The following is a 23322-nucleotide window of genomic DNA, read 5'->3' on the forward strand; positions in this document are numbered from 1 at the left end:
GCAGAGCCAATGTGTTTGCATTAGAGTTAAGCTTGGTTTTCCAAGTACTATCTCTGAAGAGGACATCTCTGCACAGGCTTCAAGGACTGTCATTTAACTCAACTAACTCATCTGCCTTTTCAACGGGTCTGACATAAATGACTGCTTATCAGAGGAAAATAACTGATTTTAAAGCTGACACCCAGCACATGCTCAGGCATGTTGGCTAAGAGTGCTCTGCAGATAATGACAGCTGTCTGGTACTTGTGCGGTACCTGCTGACCTCAATCCTGAAGTGGAGATGCTTTCTATACCAAATAGTAACTGCTGTTGCTGAGCTGTAAAATAAACTGTGTAGGCTTTGTGCCAATTACTATAGATCATACAGAGAGTTTTATTTTTTAGTACATTCAGTACAATTTCTTCAAATTCAGCCTAGAAACTACTGAGAGAACTTGAAGATATGCAGTAGAAAAGGAATGAAATTCTCCCTACTCTTATTTATTAGGCAAGGAACCTAGTGTTTACTTCTATCTTTTCTGAATTCTAAATATTCCTTAAATGACAGGAAAGAAGCCATATGCTTACCATACACACAATTTGTTTCAAATCTGTATATATTGTATAAGTAACTACATCAAACTAATGAACACATCTTATATTTGTTTTGTGAGTTTATATTACTAGTATTTGATTGAATTGAAAGCCTCATAATGGCTAGGCAAGCCCTCTACCACTTGAGCCACAAAGCAAGCCCTTCTTGCTTTAAGTATTTAAAGTATTTTTTGAGCTTTCCTGTTCCTTCACCTATACCTCTCACATAGCTGGGATTACAATCATGAACCGCCAAGCCAGGAGTGTTTGTTGAGATAAGGTCTTCTTGCTAACACTTTGCCTAGACTAGCCTTGGACCTCAGTCTTCCCCATCTCTGCTTCCAGAATAACATGCCTATGGTTTGAAATGTTATAATTCCAATATTATTCTGGGGTCTTTAATTTCAGTTTTGTGGTGTGGTACTAGAAGGAACTGCCTTCTTCCTTGACTTGAAATTAAAAACCTTGGTCAGTGGACAGAATTTTGCTGTAGACAATCAGAAACTCACATCAGTGTGTGTGTGTGTGTGTGTGTGTGTGTGTGTGTGTGTGTGTGTGTGTCTGTGTGTGTGTGTCTGTGTGGACACTGCTTATTGTTATACCAGGATGAATTAAATGAATTTAAGCCTCACATTTTACACACACACACACACACACACACACACACACACACACACACACACACACACACACACACACACACACACACACACACACACACACACACACACCATTGTCTTCTGTGGTGACGTTGTACATCTTCCATGAGACCACCTGAGTCCTCTGCTGAGCCTCTCGGAGCTTCTCTCACCAATCTTGCTGCTCTTCAGCCTGCTCCTCCCTCCAGTGTCCAGTCACTGACCTGGACAGTGCTGACGTTTGTCCTACTGGGATAAGAAAAAGAGAAAAGATAGATCCAGACATTGAAGTAGAGAGCTCATCTCGTGCACTTTGAGGTGAATATGTAGATGCTTGTTTTCATCAGCTCCTCACTCCTGTTTCTCCTCCCAGCCTCCCACTTTCCTGCTCTTCTCTGGGCTCCCCACAAAAGGCTCAGCTGATATTATAGGAAACAGACACATCCTATTTCTGTGAAACCTGCATTGCTGCTGCTTGGAGTGAATGTATTTCTCCAGTGAGAATTTTTCTTAATGTAATAGAGAAGAATCAGAAAAATAGTTAGCGCAGTTTCACTTAAGCTTTCTCTTACTGTTTATTTAAATTAATTTTATATGGATAAGATGGACTTTACACAAAAAAAATCTTTCTCTGCGTATATTTTTTGCTTGTTTCTGTGGTGTCATGTCTCAGACTCCTTAAACCTTTTGAGGCAAAGATTCTCATGTAGCAAATATCCAAAAGAGAAGCAAAGTGAAAATGGAGGCCAACTAACACCTGACATTGTCCACTCGCTAGTGCTGCTGTTTCCACTATTGGAATTAATGATGGCTAGTTTACAGATTCATTGTCATGAAATGGCCATTACATCATTGATAAAAACTGAGTGGCTAGGGATCCATTTATAACATTGAGCCTTTGATGTCTGCATACTAAGTGTCTGAAGGACCCAAGAGCAAGCTCCTCTCCATGGAAGGGAGGTCTCCTCTCATAATGCAGGGAGATAAGGTGGGGAGTTTCCAAAGGAAGAGGCTATTACTCAGCAGTTCTAGATTAGAGGATTTGGAGAGAGAGTAAAATTAACCAGCAACCTGCCCCTAGAACTTGACCTCTTCCTACTCGATCCTTCAGATACTAAAGCTCAATAAACTGAGGAAGGCAGCAAAGGAACTCCTAATTTGGTCCTTGTTGCCCGATTTCGCCAGAAAGTTCTTACATCTTTTTATGAGGGTCTGACTTGACATCTAAACTCGTAAATGTTCTTCTAAGAAGGAAGTCTATTGAATAATAATGTCTTCAACAACTAACTTTGTAGCAAATCTTTCCTTCCCTACCATACCTCACACAGCCTTTACCTTAGTTCACAGATAATCCAATGGTAACACATATAAGTTTAGTATGCTGCATTGTACATGTTTTCATTCTTGTGGGGTTTAAGTTTTTTTTTTTTTTTTTTTTGCCAGTCCTGGGTCTTGAACTCAGGGCCTGGGCACTGTTCCTGAGCTTCTTTTGCTCAAGGCTAGCTCTCGACCACTAGAGCCACTGTGCCACTCCTGGCCTTTTCTGTTTATGTGGTACTGGGGAAATGTACCCAGGGCTTCATGAATGCTAGGCAAGCACTCTTTCACTAAACCACATTCCCAGTCCTGTGGGCTTTACTTTTAAGTTTTAAAATACACACATAAAAACAAGGCACCTGGTGGTTCATGTCTCTAATCCTAGCTACTCAGGAGGCTGAGATCTGAGGATTGCAGTTTAAAGCCATCTCAGGCAACAAAATCTGTGAGACTCTTCTCTCCAATAAGCTACTCTGTAAAGGCCACAAGTGGTGCTGTGACTACATTGGTAGAACACTAGCTTGGGCACAAAGAGGCACAGTGACAGTGCTCAGGCCCTATATTCAAGCCCCATGAAGAGCAAAAAGAATCTACATATACCCAACAAAAGCTGCACACATTTCCCTCTTTAGGTCCATCATGATCTCCTACTTCTGGACACACTGTAGCTAGACTTTTATAGCTCATGATACCATGCCTTTGTGGCCTTGGGAGGTCTCTCCTGACAGGTCATTTCTACAAAGCTTTGGTGAATGGCTGTGTTTTAACAAACTGACTTTCTGTTCAGCTCATGTTTCACAAATGAGTTCACACATCATCATGGCCCCTTCCTCTGAGCAGGGGTGCTGGTTAATTTAGCATGGATCCCTGAGATAGAGACATAATTTCATTTGACATTATTTTCATTCCAGGTAAAAAATAATAATATCAGTTATAAAACAATGTATTAATTAGCCTGTTGAAGTCCTGTTAAAGTCCTGGACTATGAGAGCAGATTTTTAAAATATATATGTACAAATATATCATGGGAGAAACATGGTATTGAGGACAGTTTTGATTCTTTTGTGTTCATGTACCAGAGCTTTGTCATTAAACTCCAGTGTGATTTTTCTAATAGTGCTTTAGGCTTTCTCAATTAGAAATCTTAGATTTTACTGTAGCTTGTTCATTTAAAGGAATTAATTCTTGCTTAGTGCAAAAAACCTTACCAACCTTGGGGGCATATGACAAGGCTGAGGTGAGGGCGGCCTCACCTCACAGACTGCACCTCACACCAGTTGCTGGACTCTGTGTGTGCAAGTCCTGTTCTCCTGTGATCCTTATGCACCTCCCAGCCTCCCTCCTTGCAATACAATCTAGCTGGGTGCAGGTAGCTCACACCTGCAATCCTAGCTACTCAGAATACTGAGATCCATCCAGAGGATCTTGGTTGAAGACAGCTCAAGTAGAAAAGTCTGTGAAAAGTCAGCCTCCAAAATAAGTAGGGCAACAGGACTGAAAGTGTGACTCAAGTAGTCAAATGACAGCAAATGAATCAGAAGGCCCTGAGTTCAACTCCAGGTATTTTTCGGGGGGGGGGGGGTATGCCCCCAAGGCGGGAGTGGATGTGGCACTATATCCCACTTGATAGGGTTCAGAGAATTGGATAGTAGGAAGTGACTCAAAGGCTGTTGTCAGTTAGGCCCAGGATTACAACTCTGCATGTGAAAAGCTGTAGATATTCTGCAATGGTCAGACTCAAACTACCTAGAAAGAATCACCTTATATTTATGTAGGTGTAAGTTTATGCTTTGCTCCACTGTGTTAAATCAGAACAAGAAACCACCTCTGAACACAGCTCTACAGTGGGGAGGAAGAAGCAGATTCCCAATGTAGTTTAGCATCAACTTCCCTGGAACTGCACAGCCTGTAAAACAACTCCAGCACAGCACTGGCTGTGTTTAATGGGAAGTTCTTGTTTACTGTGAAGGTCACCTTCCCCCCTGCCTGCTTTGTTCTCCAAGCTCCTGTGCAGTGGCAACCATGAACACATAATGGGATATAGGCATTGGGGTGCTTTCTGATCTTTCTTTCCAACCTCATGTCTTAAACTAGGCTATATCCATGTCCTTGTGGCGATTTAGTCCAGGTTATATGATTTAGGAGATACCTGTTATTTCTGGATTCACTGTGTGAAGCCTCCTATCAGGTCAGGTCAGATCCATTAGTCTATTACTCTTCAGTCAGCACCAGGGTACCAAGTTTGTTCCTGAGTTTTCTCTTTACTTGGTCACAAGAAGTCCATGAAGTCAGCAGGATCCTTGGGTATTCAAAGAGAAAAGTGGAAGTGCTGGATATAACAGTAAGAGGACCCAAGAACCACTGCAGATATCAAAGCAGTTTTGGCTATGTCACCTAGAACCAGTGGCAGCAGCCAGCCCTGCATGACATCCAGGCTGTGGTTAAGCCTTTACAACCTGCAGCAGGTAGATCCACAATCTACAGCTTCTGGGAAGAAGCCTTAAACAAATGTTTGTTTTTATGAGTTGCACAGTTTTCTTCTTGGCAAATTGCATTCTAAAATACTTTTCATCTGCTCACACATGCAATGTTTTTACTAATTTCCCATTTACTTTTTTATTTTAGAAATTTCATGAATACTTTCATTCAGTTTAAGAAGCCTATTATTATAACCTGAATGGGCTTAGCCATTGGATTAGAAGGGTCCATATTGCCTCTTTGTGATGTGATTTGGGCTAATGAAAAGGCTTGGTTCCAAACACCCTGTACCACCTTTGGAAAGAGTCCAATTGGCTGCTCTACTGTTATGTTTCCAAGATTATGGAAGGCGCATCTATGAGTACCTTGGCTAAATTATTTCAGACAATGTCCTAAAGAACTGTGGTTTGGCTGTTGTTCTACTCAATGAGTCCATCAAATCTCCTTGGTTGCTGGAGCGCTGTGATCCTTCCCAGGAGAAGGCCATTCCTCCCATGCGGAGCCTCCAGATCTGTATAAATCACAAGGATACCCAGTTTTCAAACAGGAGTTGTGCTTTTGCTTCACAATCTAAAAGCTGCCCTTTTAAAGTGGCAGTGAGAGACCATGTAGCAGCCATTCATACACACCTGTAATACTAGCCACTTGGGAGGCTGATACCAGAATTGGAGTTTGAAGCTAATGTAGGCAGAGAAATCCAAGGGATTCTAATCACCAGTTAGCCAGAAAAAAAGCCAGAAGGGGAACTGTGGCTGAAATGCTAGAGTTCCAGCCTTGAACAAAAAAAAAGCCAGTTTAATAACCAGAGGCCCTGAGTTCAAACCCCAGTACTCACACACACCCATCACACACATCCCCCCTCTGTCTATTTCTCTCTTTCTTGCTCTCTCTCTCTCTCCTCTCTCTCTCTCTCTCTCTCTCTCTCTCTCTCTCTCTCTCTCTCTCTCTCTCTCTCTCTCTCTCTCTCTCTCACACACACACACACACACACACACAAACAACACATACACACAAGCAACGAGAGCAAAATTGCATAGGAAACAGAAGTGGGGAGAGAAGTTCAGTATAATTTTTTGGTTCATCTTTTTAAATATTTAAATTTAAATATTTGAGTATTTAAATAGTTAAATCCATCCATGATGAGAGCGTGTGTTTATTTTGTAGTTTGTGTTTTCTCAATTACATGTACCTTGTTCCTTAGTGCTAGAGTTAGATTGAGAGAGTTTGGCACAGAGGAGAATCTTCAGAGATTGAGCCCTGTTGAAGGGAAGGGCTGGAGGTCAGATTGGACAGGGCAACAAGTCAGGTTGTTGTGCAAGTCATCAACCTCCATCACTGAGTGCCCATAGTTTGACTTGGCCTATTGCCATGATGCTACCTTTGTACCCATCAGTGTGGGGAGTGCAGGAACACCGTGTGTCATGGACAATGACTGTAGCTGAGGGAGTTGCAGAAGGAACTGACAGCCCACAGCTGGAGCAGCAGGGGGTTCACAGCTAAGCTCATCCTCTATGTCACTGGGACCTACCTCCTGATGCAGAAGCCTCCAGGTTCTAGGGGTCTCTCTTCCTTGGGGACCCTGCAAGGTGGAGAGATAGACTGTACAAGTTCAGGCAATTTGGGGGGCAATTAGAGTACAATGAAGAAGAAAATGTGTGTCTTCTCTCTGTATTTGCAGAGGGTAAGAATAACTGTAGAGAGAAAGTCTGAGTGAGTCTGAAGGTGTCTTCCCAGAAATTCCATGCCAAGTTTTAGGCTCCTGCCTTTTCTTCATTTGTAGCCTGGCAGACTTTCCTCAGGCATATTATTGAGTTGTTCTGAAACTTGGCCAGCAATCTGAGAAATCTAAGAGGTGGATGCAGTCTCAGCCTCCTGCTTCCCTGATACCCAGGAGTCCCACAAGGACAAAAGGGCATTCTGCTCTCACCTGTGATGGTAGCAGGCCAGGTCTCATAGTGCTCTACCTGGCCTTGAAGCAGCCTTCCAGCCCCCAAATCCCTTTCTACTCCAGCTTCTCACCAGTTTCCCTGGAAGCCAAAATGGTTTTGGGCAAGTGGATTATGTGTCACTATCTGTGGCAGATAGGGAAGGAGAAGGACTGTATCTGTGCCCACCGAGCCCTACCTAATTTAGGGTAGATCTTTAAGCTCATCTATAAGCAATAACTCATTGGGAGTTATTGCTGAAGAAGGTGATTTACTAACAATTAAATGCCAAATCTGGCACGAAAGAATCCTTATTTCCAGGAACATGTTAAGCTCATTGTAAGCAATAATCTGGGGAGTGTGTAGATGTGCAACGGTATGGGAGGATGGAGGTCAACTACAGAAAATACTAAGTAAATTTGGACAGGCAATCACCATCTAGCCAAATGGCATTTTTGGAATGGAGCCTTTGTATTGAATGTTGTCAGATGTAGAATTCTTTTTTTTTAATATCATGGGGCTTGAACCTGGATACCATCCCTCAGCTCTTCAACCGAAGGTAAGTGCTCTACCACTTTCGCCAAAGTGCCACTTCCAGTTTTCTAGTGGTTAATTGGAGATAAGAGTCTCACAGACGTTCCTGACTAGGCTGGTTTGAGCTGCCATCCTCAGATCTCAGCCTCCTGATTAGCTAGGTTGACAGGTGTGAGCCACCGATGCCCAGCAGTAGTCGAATTCTTAAGAGTTCATTGTGTTTGAAAAGATTAAAAGTGTTTAGAAGTCATAAGCACCTGCACCTTAATACTATCAACCTACACAACAAGTACATGAGTGCATTCAGGTGCACAGGCACGCGCGCGCACACACACACACACAAAGTTGGAAGTGAAGAGATGCTATTGGTACAGATTGGAGGGTGTCAGAAATCCCCAGGACCTCTGTGAGTAAAGAAACTCTGCTACAAGTGGCACAAAGTGACCTGTACTATGACAGCTCTTGCTCAGATAGTATGTTCATTTCAGCTATACCTCCAGTCCTTCTTTTTTGATTATTTTGAAGGTGGGATCTCAAAACTTGCCTGCTTAGGCAGGTCTTGGAACCACCAAACTCCAGATTTAAGTCTCCTTAGCAACTAAGATTACAGGTGTGAGCCACCGATCCTGGCCCACTGCTTGTGTGTTTAAGTGGGAAACCATAAACAGCCTTGAGCCAGTCATCTCATTCACACACTTGGGTGTGAATGGAATTCCTTTCAATGTCCTGCATGTCCAGCTATTTGGAAAAGAGAAAAGCACAAGTCAGAAAAGACTCCCTAGTAACAAGCAGATGTGTATAGAACTAGTTGGGAAGAAGGAACATGGACCAACCTGACAGTGTGCAGGCTAGAGGCAGATGACTCCAGTTAGTCCAGATGGAGAGAACCAGGAAAGGGCGTCAATAGGAGGCGAATGAAAGAGAGCCATGTTGGAGCTATTGGCTGACCTTCAAAGGGCAGAAAGCATGAAAAGAAGTAATGAGGCTGGGCATGGTGGTATGTGCCTATGATGCCCATACACAGTAGCTGACACCAAAGGGCTACTTAGAATAGACACTATCTCAAAAAAGAAGAGAGAAGTGACTGAGGAGAATAGAGCAGAAACCCTACTCAGTGGGTTCTCTGGGCCTGAACATGTTGGCATGCACTCTGTTGAGAATATACTTCCCACTCACCTGCAGGGACTACGCTGCTTCTCTACTGTGTGTTGAGAAGGAAAATGATCATCTCAGAGGGGAAAATTCAGTTACCCTAGGGCCCTTCTCCTTTATCCATTCTCACTTGTCTGCCTTGAAGAACTGACTTAATATGATGAACAAGATTAAATGAGATTTCTCATGTGTTTACTTATAGACCATCGTTTTCCCTCAAGAAGAGGCTGTTTAAATGCAACTAATATTTCTTAACACATTTGTAAGTGGTGTCTTCACTGGTAAATGAACAAATGTGCATCAAATCTGTTTGGTGACATCAGGCCCCAGCCACATGTACCCTACTTGTCACTCATTTGAGCAGATGTTGTGACTTCTCTAAGACAATTGTGTTGCAAAACTGGCACCTAGCAAGTGAGGAACACATTGTTAAGAGAGACCAGGGCCCCATCCACTGGTTCTGACACTGCTCTGGGAAGCTCGGTCTTGTCTTCCCCCCCAAATCCTCCCCCAGCTCATCTGGGAGCCTCTGCTATTGACCTGGACCTTCTTGTATCCACCTTGACACTGTCCGTGTGCTTCTGTCCCCATGCAGAGGTTTTGGAAGGAATTTCTTTCTTTTTTATGTTTTTTTTTTTAGTTGCAAAATTATTGTACAGAGGGATTACAATTACAAGAGTAAGGTAATGAATACATTTCCCATTGAGCATTGTTACTTCCTCCTTTGTTTTTTGTTTGGTTTTGTGTAGGTCATGGGGCTTGAACTCTGGGCTTGGGCGCTGTCCTTGCCCTCTTCAGCACAAGGAAAGCTCTCTACCACTTGAGCCACAGCGCCACTTCTGCCTCCTTGGTTTTTGGAAGGAATTTCTGAGCATGGACTTTTCAGAAAATTCTGGGAGAACCCAGCCCTCGGACAGTAGGAAAGTGGCTTGGGCCAGGCAGACAGCCACTGGAGAGGCCTCACTTGCAGCCCCAAACGTCAGAGCAGAGTGGATCTCTGACATTGCATACATCTTCACTAACCCAGGAAGAAGTGCCTTTCACACTACCACCCTGCACCCACCTGCCACACAGGATGAAAATGGGCTCTGCTCACGTCTGGAGCAGAGGCATCAATCGCTGTTATACATTAGAATCCCCTGATTATCCTGGCCAAGTGAGACCAATTAAATCAAATAGACTCCTTAAGGGTCTGGGGTCCTTCACCAGGGCAAGTACCTAGACTTCTGGTAGCCCAGCCTGAAGACCAGTGAGGCAATGTGGGTGGAAGAGATGGAGCTGGGGACAGGGTATATGGTTGGAGTCTCAGGGAGGTGGTGAAGAAGTCCTGGAAATGAAAAGCTCAATAAATACCTCATGGGATGCATCACCAATAGACTTTCAAGCAGAAAAAAAAGTTGGTTGAAGACCAGGTTGAAGAATTATGATAAGATAGCAATAAAATTAAGCCATTCTGACCACATGTTCAAGGCTTCTGAAATGAGACAAAACCACAAAACTGGTGTAGAAGAGGGAACAAAACACAGACTGAAGACATAGAAAATGGTCAAATTACATGTGTCATTCATGGTCTTGTGTCTAGAATATTTAAAGACTGGGGTTTGTGAGTCTTTTAACATTATATTTGTATTTAGTAGTTGCACCCAGGATTTACCACTCAAATAATCAGCTTATGAAGACAATGCACCTTGGATTGGTGTTCACCACATTCATTCTTCGCTCCCAATCCTTCCCCTTAACTTTCTTAATTTTGTAGACTGTGCATTGAAAATTGTGACTGCTTTCATTCCCACTATCTCCTTTCATTCATGAAGAACTGTTTTGCTTGTTGCCAACCCCTTCCTCTCTTGCCCTCCTGCCTAACCCCCTCACTCCCCCCTATCCCACCCTGGTCATGGGGTTGAATTTAGAAGTGCTGTCCCTGGGTTTTTGCTCTCAAGACTAGATAGCACTGTGAGCCACAGCACCACTTCAGTTTTCTGGGGCTAATTGGAGATAAGAGTATCATGGACTTTCCTACCCAGGCTGGATATCAGCTGTCATCCTTAAATCTCAACCTTCTGAGTAGTTAAGATTATAGCTGTCAGCCACTGGTGCCCAGTGTGTTTTGGATTTTTAACATCTAGATTTCTCAATCACGTTGTTGGATTTTTTCTTTTTTGTATTGTGACAATCCCATACAGAGTGGTTACAATGACATGAGCAAGGTAATGAGTACATTTCTTATCAAGCATTGTTGCCTCCTCCTTTGGTTCCCCTTCCCATCCCTTCCCATCTTCCCCACCCCATCCCCCCTACCCCCCAAAGTTGTAAAGTTGTTTTTTGACATAAAAATATGGAATGCTTCACAAATTTGCGTGTCATCCTTGTGCAGGGGCCAAGCTAATCTTCTCTATATTGTTCCAATTTTAGTATATGTGCTGCTGAAGCGAACACCGTTGTTGGATTTTTTTTATCTACATAGTTGACTTTCTTGTCCTGGTCTTGACTGCTTTACTGCATTTGTTTATTTCTATCCTCTGAGTTAGCTGCTTTTTTAAATTTAAGCTATGAAATTCTTTAATTCACATATCAACCTTTACAATATCTCTGGATTCAGTAATTAAATAGTTGTAAACTTTCATAGTAGTCATGTTGCCTTGCTATTTTTATTGCTTGTGCTTCTAAGTTGCAATTTACATATCTTCATATGGGTATCTCTTCCAGTTTTATCGTCTTAAAAATAGCTGGAGGGGAGGGAACAGTATGGGAGTTTGAAACTCAAGACTTCCTATGAGGCTGGCACTCTACAACTTGAGCTATGACTCTTCAGCCCTCCTTTTGGCTGGTTACTTTGAAGGTGCAATGTAAAGAATTTTTCTGTCCTTGCTGGTCATAACTACAATCTAAACCTGGTGAGCTAGGATTACAGGCTTGAGCCACCTGTGCCTGCAGCAGGAAGACAGCAACAGAAGCTGCTACCTAGAAGCTTTTAGTCTCAGCTAGGAACACAGGCAATAGGGCTGGCCACTTGCCACTACCCACTCTGCCTTCCACAGCTAAATGTTTCAATGGGTCTACATCCAATGCTCCCCCTCTAGAGCTTCCTCATGGCTGTCCCCTACTTAAACACTGGCAGAAAACACTGCCACACCAATTCCCACACTCGCTTTAAGGCTTCTGCAAACTGGGAGTTTCATTGGTAATTGGGCCGGCCAGTCTGTTGTCACCAGATTGGCCTAAATTACCTTTAGCTTCCTTTCACTGCAAGAAGATAGGGTTGGAACTGGGGGCTGTTTCCTACTCTTCTGTGTGGCCTTTGTGTTGTTTGATGCTTTCCCACATCCTATTACCGTTCATGACTCCTAATGCTCTTTCTCCCTCAGAACCGTCTGTCCTTTTTTCCCTGACTCTTCTCATTCACAGGGTGTGTGAAGTTTTCAATTTGACATCTTACCTCTAAATCTCTAATGTTTTAGTTCAACAAATTCTTCTTACAAAAAAAACTAGCAGAGACTGGTGCTGGTGGCACATGCCTATAATTCTAGCTGTGATCTAAGGTTCACAGTTCAATGCCAGCCTGGGCAGGAAAGTCCATGAGACTCTTACCTCCAATAAACTAACATCACAAGCAAACAAAAACACGATCAGGAGTGGAGCTGTGGCTCAAGTGGTACAGCACTAGCCTTATCAACAAGAAGCTTAGGAACAGGGCCTGAGTTCAAGCCCCAGGCTTAGCATACACACATGAGAGAGCGCGAGTGAGTGCGCGCGCCCGCGCACACACACACACACCCCACAACAAATAAATAAAAAAAACCTATCAGGCCAGTTGCCAGTATTTCACCTTGTAATCCTAGCTATTCAGGAGGCTGAGATGAGGATGACAGTTCAAAGCCAGCCAGGATAATAAACTCTGTGAGATGCTTATCTCTAACTAACCAGCAGAAAGTAGAGGTGTGCTACAGTGGTAGAGTAACAGGTTTGAGTGAGAAAACTCAGGGGCAGTACCCAGGTCTTGAGTTCAACCAAGTATGAGCAAAAAAGAAGGGAAGGAAGGAAGGGAGGAAGGAAGGAAGGAAGCAAGCAAGCAAGCCAGCAAGCAAGCAAGGAAGCAAGGAAGGGAGGAAGGGAGGGAGAGAGGGAGGGAGGGAGAGAGGGAGGGAGGGAGGAAGGGAAAGGAAAGGAATAAGAAAGAAAGAAAGAAAGAAAGAAAGAAAGAAAGAAAGAAAGAAAGAAAGAAAGAAAGAGAAAGAAAGAAAGAAGGAAAGAAAGAAAGAAGGAAGGAAGGAAGGAAGGATGGAAGGAAGGAAGAGAAATAAAGAAAGGAAGGAAAGAAGGAAGATAGATCAGACATCTCCTGGCCCATAGAAGTCTAGAAAGAAAGAAAGAAAAGTCAAAAGTCTTCTGATCCAGAGAAATCTGCACAACACAAGAAACTTGACCTCTCCAAAGCACGAGAAGACATTTGTAGGACGGCAAGGTGACCTTTCCACCAATAATTCCATTCACTGACACTGACTGGACACTTATGGGAAGATTTGTCTCTGTTCTTTGGTTTCTGGTTTGCTTCTTCACAATGATATCTGAGACAGGAAGTTGAGGGTGGTTTAGTGCTATAACTGGAGGGCTCCCTGCCCACCCTTTCCCCTGAAGAAGCTGAAGCTGGAAAGTGCCCCCATCTTCCCCTCCCCAAGGACCTCTTGGCTGTCTTAGGTCTTCTTTCCACTTGGAGACATGAACCTGAGTCACACAGACAACCACAAAAATGCCTTCTAAGATGTAAATGGGGGGAGAAGAGATTCTAGAAAATCTGAATGAATACAACAGTTGGAAAATGGAATGGCTTCATACACAGCCACTGACTGATTATTCACTGTCTGGCTGGGGTTTGGGCAGAAACAGTAGAGAGACTGCCATTGAAGGATCTAGAAATCTGGGCAGGAGGGGCAGGGAGATGACAGAGTGGGGCAAGGGGAGGTATTGAACCCAATGGCTCTCCTCATGCTCCTCTTCTGTCCCCAGCCTGTCCCCTAGCACAGCCCCAGGCTCCATCTGGCTGTGATGGAGGAAGTGCAGGCCCCAAACACAGCAGCACACAGAGCCCTTGGGACAGCTCCAGTTTCAGCTGGGCTGAACCCTGTGGTCTTGGGACCAGCACTCAGAGCCAGTTGTGACTTGGGGCTCTCGTGGCCTGCGAAGCTGAGGCTACTTTCCAGGCACACAAGCAATGCCTGGGCTGGGCTGCAGTGGGTGGAGGACTGCCTCAGTGGAGGCTGCCTTGGGTGCCAGGCCTCTGAGGGGATGACTCTGATACAAATCAACTGTTGAAACAGATACTTTCCCTCTCTGGTGGGCTCATGCAGACCACCCATGGGCCTGTTCTTATGTACTATCTGGACTGCTCTTAATGTACCAAGGGCAGACAGAGGCTGCATTTGAAAGCTGAGGCTGCTATGGACCTTCTAGGGGTGCAGGTCACCTCAGCTACCCTTTGGCTGTAAAAGCACTGATCAGAAAACCAAGTCATTTCTCTGCTGCCCCATGGCATTATGTGTTACTGAATCACTAGGTTCTGGATGTGTGCCAAGCAACAACTTCCAAAACAAAGAATAAGGCAAACTCCTTCCGTGCTCTCCTAGCTTCCTGGGCTACATGAAGGCAGGGAGCTGGTTATGAACTTACTAGAGTATTGTAAGATGTTCAAACATCTGGTTTCCTTTTGAAAAACATTTTGTGGAGAGAATTTTAGCCCAAATTTTAAGCTAACCTACCTCTAGGTATTTCGGAGGCTCTCTTCCTCCTCCTGCTTTACCCACAAAGACTGACCCATTGGGAAGTTGCTTTCTCCACACATGCACTTGCACTTGTGCCATTTGGCCTGGCTCTCTGGGGTCCCTCCCTGGCCGGCACTGCTGCCTCAGGCACAGGGAGGCAGGACACACTTCCTGGAAGCAAAGGACAGGAATGTGGAAAGTCCTGCTGAACAGTTCCGGGAGCTTCCCTTGGTCCCTGTGGAAACACAGATGGGACCTTTTCTATCAAGGTGGGATTCAGGAAGGGGCCTTCCTTCTTTCCAACCACCACCTAGATGGCTCCAAAACTAATCTGCAGAAGTCTGGAGCCTCAGGCTAATGGAGAGCCCTTCCCTTTTCCAATGGAAAATTATGCTCCCCACCCTTTCTCTGTGTCCATTGTCTGCACATTGCTCATGCCACCTTTACCCATGCTGCCATCTGAGTATCAGCTGTATTGTATGTGTGCCTGTGTGCATGTGTGTGTATATGCCTGTGTGTGAACCCAGCCTCTGCCATTTTCACAGTAAAGATTTCTGTACTGTCACGGCCAAGGCCAAGCATTCACATTCCATACTGAGAGTTATTAGTGCCGCACAGGAGTCGGGGTACACAGTTCTGCATGTGTCTCTCCCATGTGTTCCATGAGGATGCAGTGACTAGCATATGCCCTCTGCAATGAAAACTAAAGAGAATCTCAGAACACGGACTTGCTTAAAAAAAAAGAGGGCATCGGTGTGCCATGGGGAAATGGCATAGCACTGCCTAGTGTGTCATAAGCAATGTATACTCGAATCTCCTTGTCCCTGGGCATTGGGCAGATTCAGCCCTTATACACCATAGGTGGATCTCTACAAATGTGCAGAGGCAAACCCAAGGAGGTGCTTGGCGTCCTGCAACCAAACTTATGCAGGCCAGGTGAAGTGGAGGCTCAGCAGGTTCTCTTTGAAGACCTGAGGGTGCTCCCAGAATCTAGAATCAAAGGACTGTGCTCTCTGTGTGTCCTTCTCCACACCACACTCCTTGCCCCACCCACTAGGGGGCCCTGGGAAATATACGGTGTCCACAGTGCACCCATCCAGGAAACCCACAGACTTACAAAGGTTTTCAATCACATCCTGGCCTTCTGACTGAGAGCAAACATGCTGTGTGGGAAGGAATTCCTTTGTAATCTCATGGTAGAAAAACAGCAAACTGTCTACTACATAAAATGTCAGAATTCCAAAGGCACATGAAAGTCCAACTCCAGAATTCATGATTCCATCAAAGGAGTTCAGACTTGGAGGGAAAGAAAGCAATGGACATCTTCATTTTAAAAGCTAGGGGAAATATTTTCAGAACCAAGATTTTATTTTGTCACCCTTAGAGCAAAGCCAGTCAAGGACATTACAAGAAAAAAACCAAAGTGAAACTCCCAATGAACATAGATGCAAAAATCCTCAACTGAATACTAATAAATCAATTTCAAGAGTGAATGAAAAGGGTTATTTTCACCACAATCAAATAGAATTTATCCTTGTAATACAAGGGTGATCCAACATAATCATGTTTAATGGGATGTACCACATTAACAGAATGAAGGCCAAAACCATATGTTCATCTCAATACATGCACAAAAGACATCTGTCAAAATTCAAACCTCTTTCATGATAAAACCTTTCAGCACATTGTGCACAGAAGGGGAGCTTATGCTACGAAATCACAGATAACATCAATACCCAATGCTGAAAACTTGAAAGCTTTCCCTCTGAGATCAGGAATAACACAAAGATCCCATTTTCCCATTACTATTCATGTAGCACTAGAAGTCTTAGCCAGAGCAAGTAGGCAAGAGAAATAAAAGGTATTCACAACAGAAATGAAGAATTAAAATATCCCTGTTGACAAATAACATGATCTTCTATACAGAACCCCTAAAGTCTATAAATCTTTTAGAACTAAGATAATAAAATCAATATGTAAAACAGTTGCATTTCTATATACTAAAAATTAAAAGTCTGTATGCAAAAAAAAATCAGGAAAACAAGGCTGGTTGTAGATCCATGCCTGTACTCCCAGCTATCGAGGAGGAAGAGATTGGGTGGTTAATGTCTTGGGACTTGTCAAAGCAAAAAGCTAGCAAGTCCATATCTCAACAAAAGAAGCTGGGTTTGCTGGTACATACCTGTCATTCCAAGTACTCCTGGAGGTATAAGAAGAAGAATCCCAGTGTTAATCTAGAAAAACCCATAAGACTTTATCTGAATAATAAAGCAAGAAGCTAGGGGCATTGATTAAGTAGTAAAGGAACTGGCTAACATACATAAAGCCCTAGGTTCAAACTCCAATACCAGCCAAAAACAAAAATGAAGAAAACAAACCCTCTTAGAATAGCTAAAAAAATTTAATTATCTAGAAATCAATTTACCCAAGATTTAAACTCTACGATAAAACTATTTAACATTGATTAAAGAAATTGAAGACATGCCGGAAAACTATCCCGTGTCTAGACACTGAAAGCAATCCTGAAAAGCTGCAACATCTGGTTCAGGTCCTTTGTTTCTATGGCCATTAGAATGAGTCCATGAGCTGGGCACCAGTGGCTCATGACTTAATCCTAGCTACCTAGAAGGCTGAGATGTGAGGATCAGAGTTTGAAGCCAGCTTGGGCAGAAAAGATTGTGAGACTCTTATTAACTATCAAAAAAGCCAGAAATGGAACAGTGGCTCAGGTGGTAGAGTGCTAGCCTTGAAAGAAAAAAAGAAGCTGAAGGAAGTTCAAGTCCTGAGATTGCACACAGAGACACACACAGTGACACTCAACACAAATATATACATATATATATATATATATATACACACACACACACACACACACACACACACACAAAAATTCTTGAAGATCTCACTTTTAAATCAGACTTGTTTTTTAATTTAAAATTTAAAGCAGGACTAGGCGGCAATGGCTCAAACCCTAGTAACTGAGGAGGATAGAATCTGAAGATCAAAGTGTGAAACTAGTCCATGAGATCTAATCTCCAATTTGCTGGTGCAAAACCTAAAAATAAAGCTGTGTAGAGCTCAAGTAGTAGAGCACCAGCAAAAAAAAGCTAAGGTATACCATATATGTGTATGTATGTATGTGTATATATGTGTGTGTGTGTGTGTATATATATATATATATATGTATATATATATATATATGTATATATATATATATATGGGAAGAAGGAACTAAGGTGTACAGAGTAGTGTCTTTCTGACTACGTATGAGGCCATGGATTCACATGGCACTTGGCAGGTGTAGATGGTTTAACATCTGTGTGTGTTACAAAAATGGAACCCAGTTTCTCATCCAACTAGAAGGTCTGAGTGAAGTATGAACGCTAGTTAATAATAGCTGATAATACTGGCTTTCCCTTGTAGCAAATAAAGCACAGTAATGAGGCTGTATGTGTGTGATCACACATTGGAATGAGAAGGGAAGAGGAGGCATGGAGAAGGTAGATAGTGACTATAATTCTAACAGTTCTTACCATCTTGACAGAAGGGATGGGTGTGGTTCAGAGTACAAGGCTGGTGGAGTACAAGATGCTGCAGGTGCTTCTGGAGGGATCTTACCTCAATTAAAGGATGACCAGGATGCTGGCTTCGCCACCAGCCAAGCTGCCATAATATGATGCCATGGGTAGTGGCTGAAGCAGAAATTCACTTCTCACCATTCTGCAGGCTGGGAAATATCACAAGCTGGGTGTCAGTACCATCAAGCACCTGGCAACTGCCCTCTGCTTGGCTTGCGGATGGCAGCCTGCTTGCTGTGTAGCCTCAGAAGTGGAGAGAGCTCTAGTCTTATCTCAACTTAGGAGGAAACTAGTCCCATCTAGAGCTCCCTTCTCATGACATGATCTAACCTACTAAATCTTCTAATATTAGGGCTGAGGCTTCAGCACAGGAATTCTGGGAGACATATTCAGTCTATATCAAATGGGCTCCAACAAAGCTGCTGGAGACAGACAATTACCCACTGGGTAGATAGTATGATGCTAAATAAATTACACAGAGCAGCTCTAGTTAAAAATAAGAAGACACAAGATGCCGTTCCATCAGTATTACTGCAGCAGAGTAAGAAGCATTATGGAGGGAGAAGGTCATAGAAGATTCACTGAGGGCGTTTCCAGAGACTGAGCCTAGGATCCTCCATTCATTCCTAACACCCTGGTCCTCCACAGCCCTCTGCTGATCTAGACATTCTTCCTGAAGGGCTGGGGCACAACTCCTTTACACCAGAGCCTGCTGGCAGTGAACACCTGGGCTATGCTACTTCTGCTACCTGAGATGTTCACTGCCATCTCCACCAGGGCGAGCTCTCGGCCACTCCAGGGACAGCCAGCACAGCTAAGGTGCAAAAGGCAGGGCCAGCTGTGCACTCATCCAGGCACAAACCAGTGCAACGGCTTCCCACCTTTGGGACTCCTGGTCTATTGACTGTGAGATGAACCAATCTTTCTTTTCAAACTAAAAATGTGTTTGTCTTATAACCACTCACCATTGTATACTGATATTTGGCAGTACTGATATTTCCTGAAAGTATTTGGTTTGATACTACAATTGTAACTTAAATCTGTGTTGCTTGTGACCAGCCAGTCAGATCAGGTGAAGAAATCTTTACCAATGAAGTTAAAGAATAGTCCTAGAGTGGGAACTTTTCATTGACTTCACTCACTAACCTCCTCCAAGTATAATTATTCCCAGCTGTTTGCAGCCAGATGTGATAAGAACCCACTAGGGCTTTTGACTCTAAAAAGACAGTAACCCCCTGCCACTCCCCCCACCTGGCCCGCTGTCAAGTAGGAACCTTTCAGTGACAGAGTGTTTTTAAACTTCTTTGTGTTACCTCATCATTCCAGTAACCAATTGCAAAAGAAAATAGGAGTCTTCCTGAGGACTGTTGCTTAGTGGTAGAGTACTTGCTTAGCATGCATGAAGCCATGGGTTTGATTCCTAGGTACCACAGAAAACAAAACAATCTGCAAGTGGTGCTGTGAGATGTGGCAGAACAGAGGCAGGAGAACTCTGACCTTAAGCAAAACATGCTCAGGGACAGTGCCCAGACCCTGAGTTCAAGCCTCAGGACTGGCAGAAACCAAAACAACAACAAAAGAAAACAAAAATAATGGGACTTAAAAAGAAAACAAAATGTGAGTTTAATTCTTTTTTATTTTTATTTTTTGCCAGTCCTGGGCCATGAATTCAGCATCTGGGCACTGTCCCTGAGCTTCTTTTGTTCTAGGCTTGTACTCTACCACTTGAGCCACAGCGCCATTTCCAGCTTTTTCTGTGTATATGGTACTTAGGAACCAAACCCAGGGCTTCTTGCATGTTAGGCAAGTACTCATACCACTAAGCCTATTTCCAGTCCCAAATAAATTGCTTTCTTTTTTTGTCGGTCCTGGGGCTTGAACTCTGGGCCTAGGCACTGTCCCAGTGCTCTTCAAGCTCAAGGAGAGCGCTCTACAACTTGAGCCACAGAGCCACTTTCTAGTTTAACTCCTTAGTAACCGGAATTGACAACTTGCTTATCCCTTGGGTTAGGATAAAAACGGACACTACGCAACCTGGTATGCCTGTCTAGCTCTGGGGAAAATAGCAGAATGCCCTTCTGTACACAAGTAAAATACCTTAATGAACTCTCCTATGTCTCCTGTGTGTTTATTAATCTTCTGACACTGGACATACCTTGCTTCCCACATGACGATGTCCAACCCACTCCACTCCCAGTTTTAAGGGTAAAAATCAAAATTTCCACAATCACTGATTGGACACAATCACTACCACCCCAATACCTGTATCTCCTTCTGGTAATTTACCTATATGTATTTCTAGGGAGCACATTTTTTTCTATTAGCACTCTTTATTAATTATGTAGGTTTGTTGTGATAAATTCCATACTTGCTTTGGTGCTTTCATCATATTATTCACTGACTTTCCTTTTTCTCTTCTTGCAATTTTAATAGGTTTTATTATTCCATTTTAATCCATAAATAGCAATATTTCAAATGCTGGTATTTTTACTTTTAAAAAGGCATAGTTTCTAAGAAAGTGACAAAACAGAAACATCCTGAGTCACATCATCTATCTCATTGCACGTAACTATTTATACTGTCAAAACCAGTGAGTAGAGACTGGCACAATCCACAGACCTGAATCACACTCCCAAGGTTCTCCTTGGAGAGTGTGTGTTTGTGTGTTGTAGAACTATGCATTTCATTACATGTGGCTTATGATTTGATCTTCACAGTAAAGGAACAGAGTGTTCCATCATCACAAATATTCCGTTCTCCTTGGGAATCACACCCACCTCTCACTACAGCTTTGTCTTCTGACCCTTGAACATGACATATCTTCTTATTTAAGTCTTCCTTATCATGGCAAATTTTGTAGTTTCATTGTACAAGTCTTTCTCATTTTTGTCAGATCAATTCCTAAATTCTTTATGGCTTTGTTTGAATATTATTTCCATTTCTTGTGTGACTGTGGCTTAGAATTTCCATTACAAGACAGTAAGAACACATATTCTTACAATTTTGGGTAATTTTTTGCACTAAGTAGCTTAGGCTGGACTTACAGCCTTCACCATGCCTAGCTCCTGCATCTGTATTCTATTTGTGTGTATGTGTGTGTGTGTGTGTGTGTGTGTGTGTGTGTGTGTGTGTGTGTGTATATACATGCGTGCATGCATGTGCATGCATACTAAAACTCGCAGTCTTGAATTTTTGCTTGTTGCTCATAGCTGGTACTCTCCTCTGGCATTTTATCTGTTAATTGGAAATGGTATCTCACAGACTTATTTTCAAGATCTGGCTTCAAAACTTTGTCCTGTACCTTGAATCACAGCTTCTGCCATTGGTGCTAATCTCCTTGAGTGGTTCTTGACATCAGGGGAAAATATTCTGCCTTTCACCATTAGTTATATTGTCTGTGGATGCCCTTTATCAGACTGGAGACGTCCTTGTGAGTCTTAACTAGACTTCTCAGAAATGGATGCTGGATTTTCTCAGGTGATTTTTGTAACATTACATTGATGAATCTTTGAGAGTTAAGCCTGTGTTTCTTAGAGAAACCCCATCTGACCATATTGCAGGAATATTTTTTTCTAGTTTTGTTTTCTTATACCATTTCTGGGTACCAGGGTAGTTTTGCTACAAGGGTTATTCTGACCTTCCTCACTAGGCTGAATTCCCTTTATACTTTTGTGTGTATGCATGTGTGTATGCGTGTGTGTTGTGTGTGTGTTGTGTAGTGCTGGGGATGGAACCCAGGGCCTCACACATGCTTGACAAACATTCTATCACTGGTCTACCCCTCTAATTCTACAGACATTTTAAACTACAATTTTAATTTCTTAGATACAAGGTTAGAAGATCATCCATTTCTTCTTGAGAGAGCTTAGGTAACATGCACATTTCAAGAATTAGACAAATTCTTCCATGTTATTGACTTTTTTTAAGTCATTTAAATCTTTTTATATCTACAGGATCCTTAGCTATGTCACCTTCCTCATCCCTTATGCCTTACTTTGTGTTCTTTTTTTCTTGATAAATCTAGCTGAAGTTTTTACTTATCCAACTATTCAAAACCAAGCTTATGCTTCTAATAGTCTTTCAAGAAATTTTTCGTTGAGTCTCACTTTGATTTTAATTATTCTTTTCTTTCACTTACTTCTAATTTAATTTTCTTTCCCGTTTCATAGAGGAGAATGAAATGAAATGGCTAATTTTGAGTTCTTTTTTTTGTTTTTTGTCGGTTGTGGGGATTGAACTCTGGGCCTGGGTGCTTTCCCTGCGCTCTTCAGCTCAAGGCGAGTGCTCTACTGCTTGAGCCACAGCACCACTTCGGTTTTCCAGTGGTTTATGGAGATAAGAGTCTCACAGAATTTCCTGCCCCAGCTGGCTTTGAACTGTGATCCTCAGATCTCAGCCTCCTGAGTATCTAGGAATAGAGCCATGAGGCACCAGCACCCGGCTAATTTTGAGCTCTTCTAAGATAGACATTTAATGCTATAAATTTCCCTCAGAATTACTTTAGTAGCTCACGCCTGTAATCCTAGGTACTCAGGAGGATGAGATCTGAGGATCACAGTTCAAAGACAGCCCCAGAAAGAAAGTCTGTGAGATTATTTCCAATGAACCACCAAAAGGCAGGAAGTAGAGCTGTGGCTCAAGAGATAGTGTACTAGACTTGAGCACAAAGCTCCAGGAGAGAGCCCAGGCACTGAGTTCAAGTCTCAGGACCAGCATGCACATAGGCATGTACCCACACATGCACACATGCAAACATGTACCCACACTTATACGCACACACACATACATACACACACACAAACACACCAACTGATTTAGTGCTGATTATTACGGTGCATATTATTATTATAATGGCATGTTATTTAAAAACTTTTACTCAGGTTACCTTCCTAATTCTTTTTAGCTGCTTCTTTAATCTATGAATTATCAAGTTACAGACTTAACAAATATTTTGGAAATTTTCAAGGATGTTACTGGTTTTTAATATAGTTCTACTCTTATCAAGAGATCACGTACATGGTTTCCATTATTTGCAATAACTAGTATATGTCTGAGACAAGCAGAAAAGGCCAGATAAGTTGATGTTGGGTGCAATGAACCCCAAGTAAGTATTGAATGTTTTTTCTTTCTTGCAATCGTTTCTAACATACTTATAAGATGATTTCTTTGCTGCTTTGTATGTCCCTCCCTACGGTATAACCCCTGCTTTCACTGTATTTGATGTTGGTATAATTTGTGGAGGGGAAGGGAAAAAACAAATTGCTTAAATGGGGATACATGTGGACCCATTGCAACAATGAGATGTACAAGATGTTATGTCAAAAAATGAACTTTACAACTTTGGCGGGGGCGGGGCAGGGGTGGGGTTGGG

At 42.8% G+C, this 23322-nt stretch overlaps 1 long non-coding RNA gene and 1 other non-coding gene across 2 annotated transcripts; both read right to left on the reverse strand.

The window, feature by feature from the left end:
- Positions 1-474: 474 nt before the first annotated feature.
- On the reverse strand, positions 475-6576 carry LOC138827888 (uncharacterized). The gene is made up of 3 exons (XR_011372194.1): positions 6535-6576; positions 4678-4827; positions 475-1460 (listed from the first exon to the last, which is right to left on the reverse strand). It is a non-coding gene; the product is annotated as an uncharacterized lncRNA (long non-coding RNA).
- A 4370-nt stretch (positions 6577-10946) lies between these two features.
- LOC138828512 (U6 spliceosomal RNA) lies at positions 10947-11053 on the reverse strand. The gene has a single exon (XR_011372267.1). It is a non-coding gene; the product is annotated as a U6 spliceosomal RNA (small nuclear RNA).
- Between the last annotated feature and the right edge of the window lie 12269 nt (positions 11054-23322).

Source organism: Dipodomys merriami, unplaced genomic scaffold, assembly GCF_024711535.1.
Source record: "Dipodomys merriami isolate MVZ:Mamm:240054 unplaced genomic scaffold, mDipMer1.0.p SCAF_16, whole genome shotgun sequence".
Lineage (NCBI taxonomy): Eukaryota > Metazoa > Chordata > Mammalia > Rodentia > Heteromyidae > Dipodomys > Dipodomys merriami.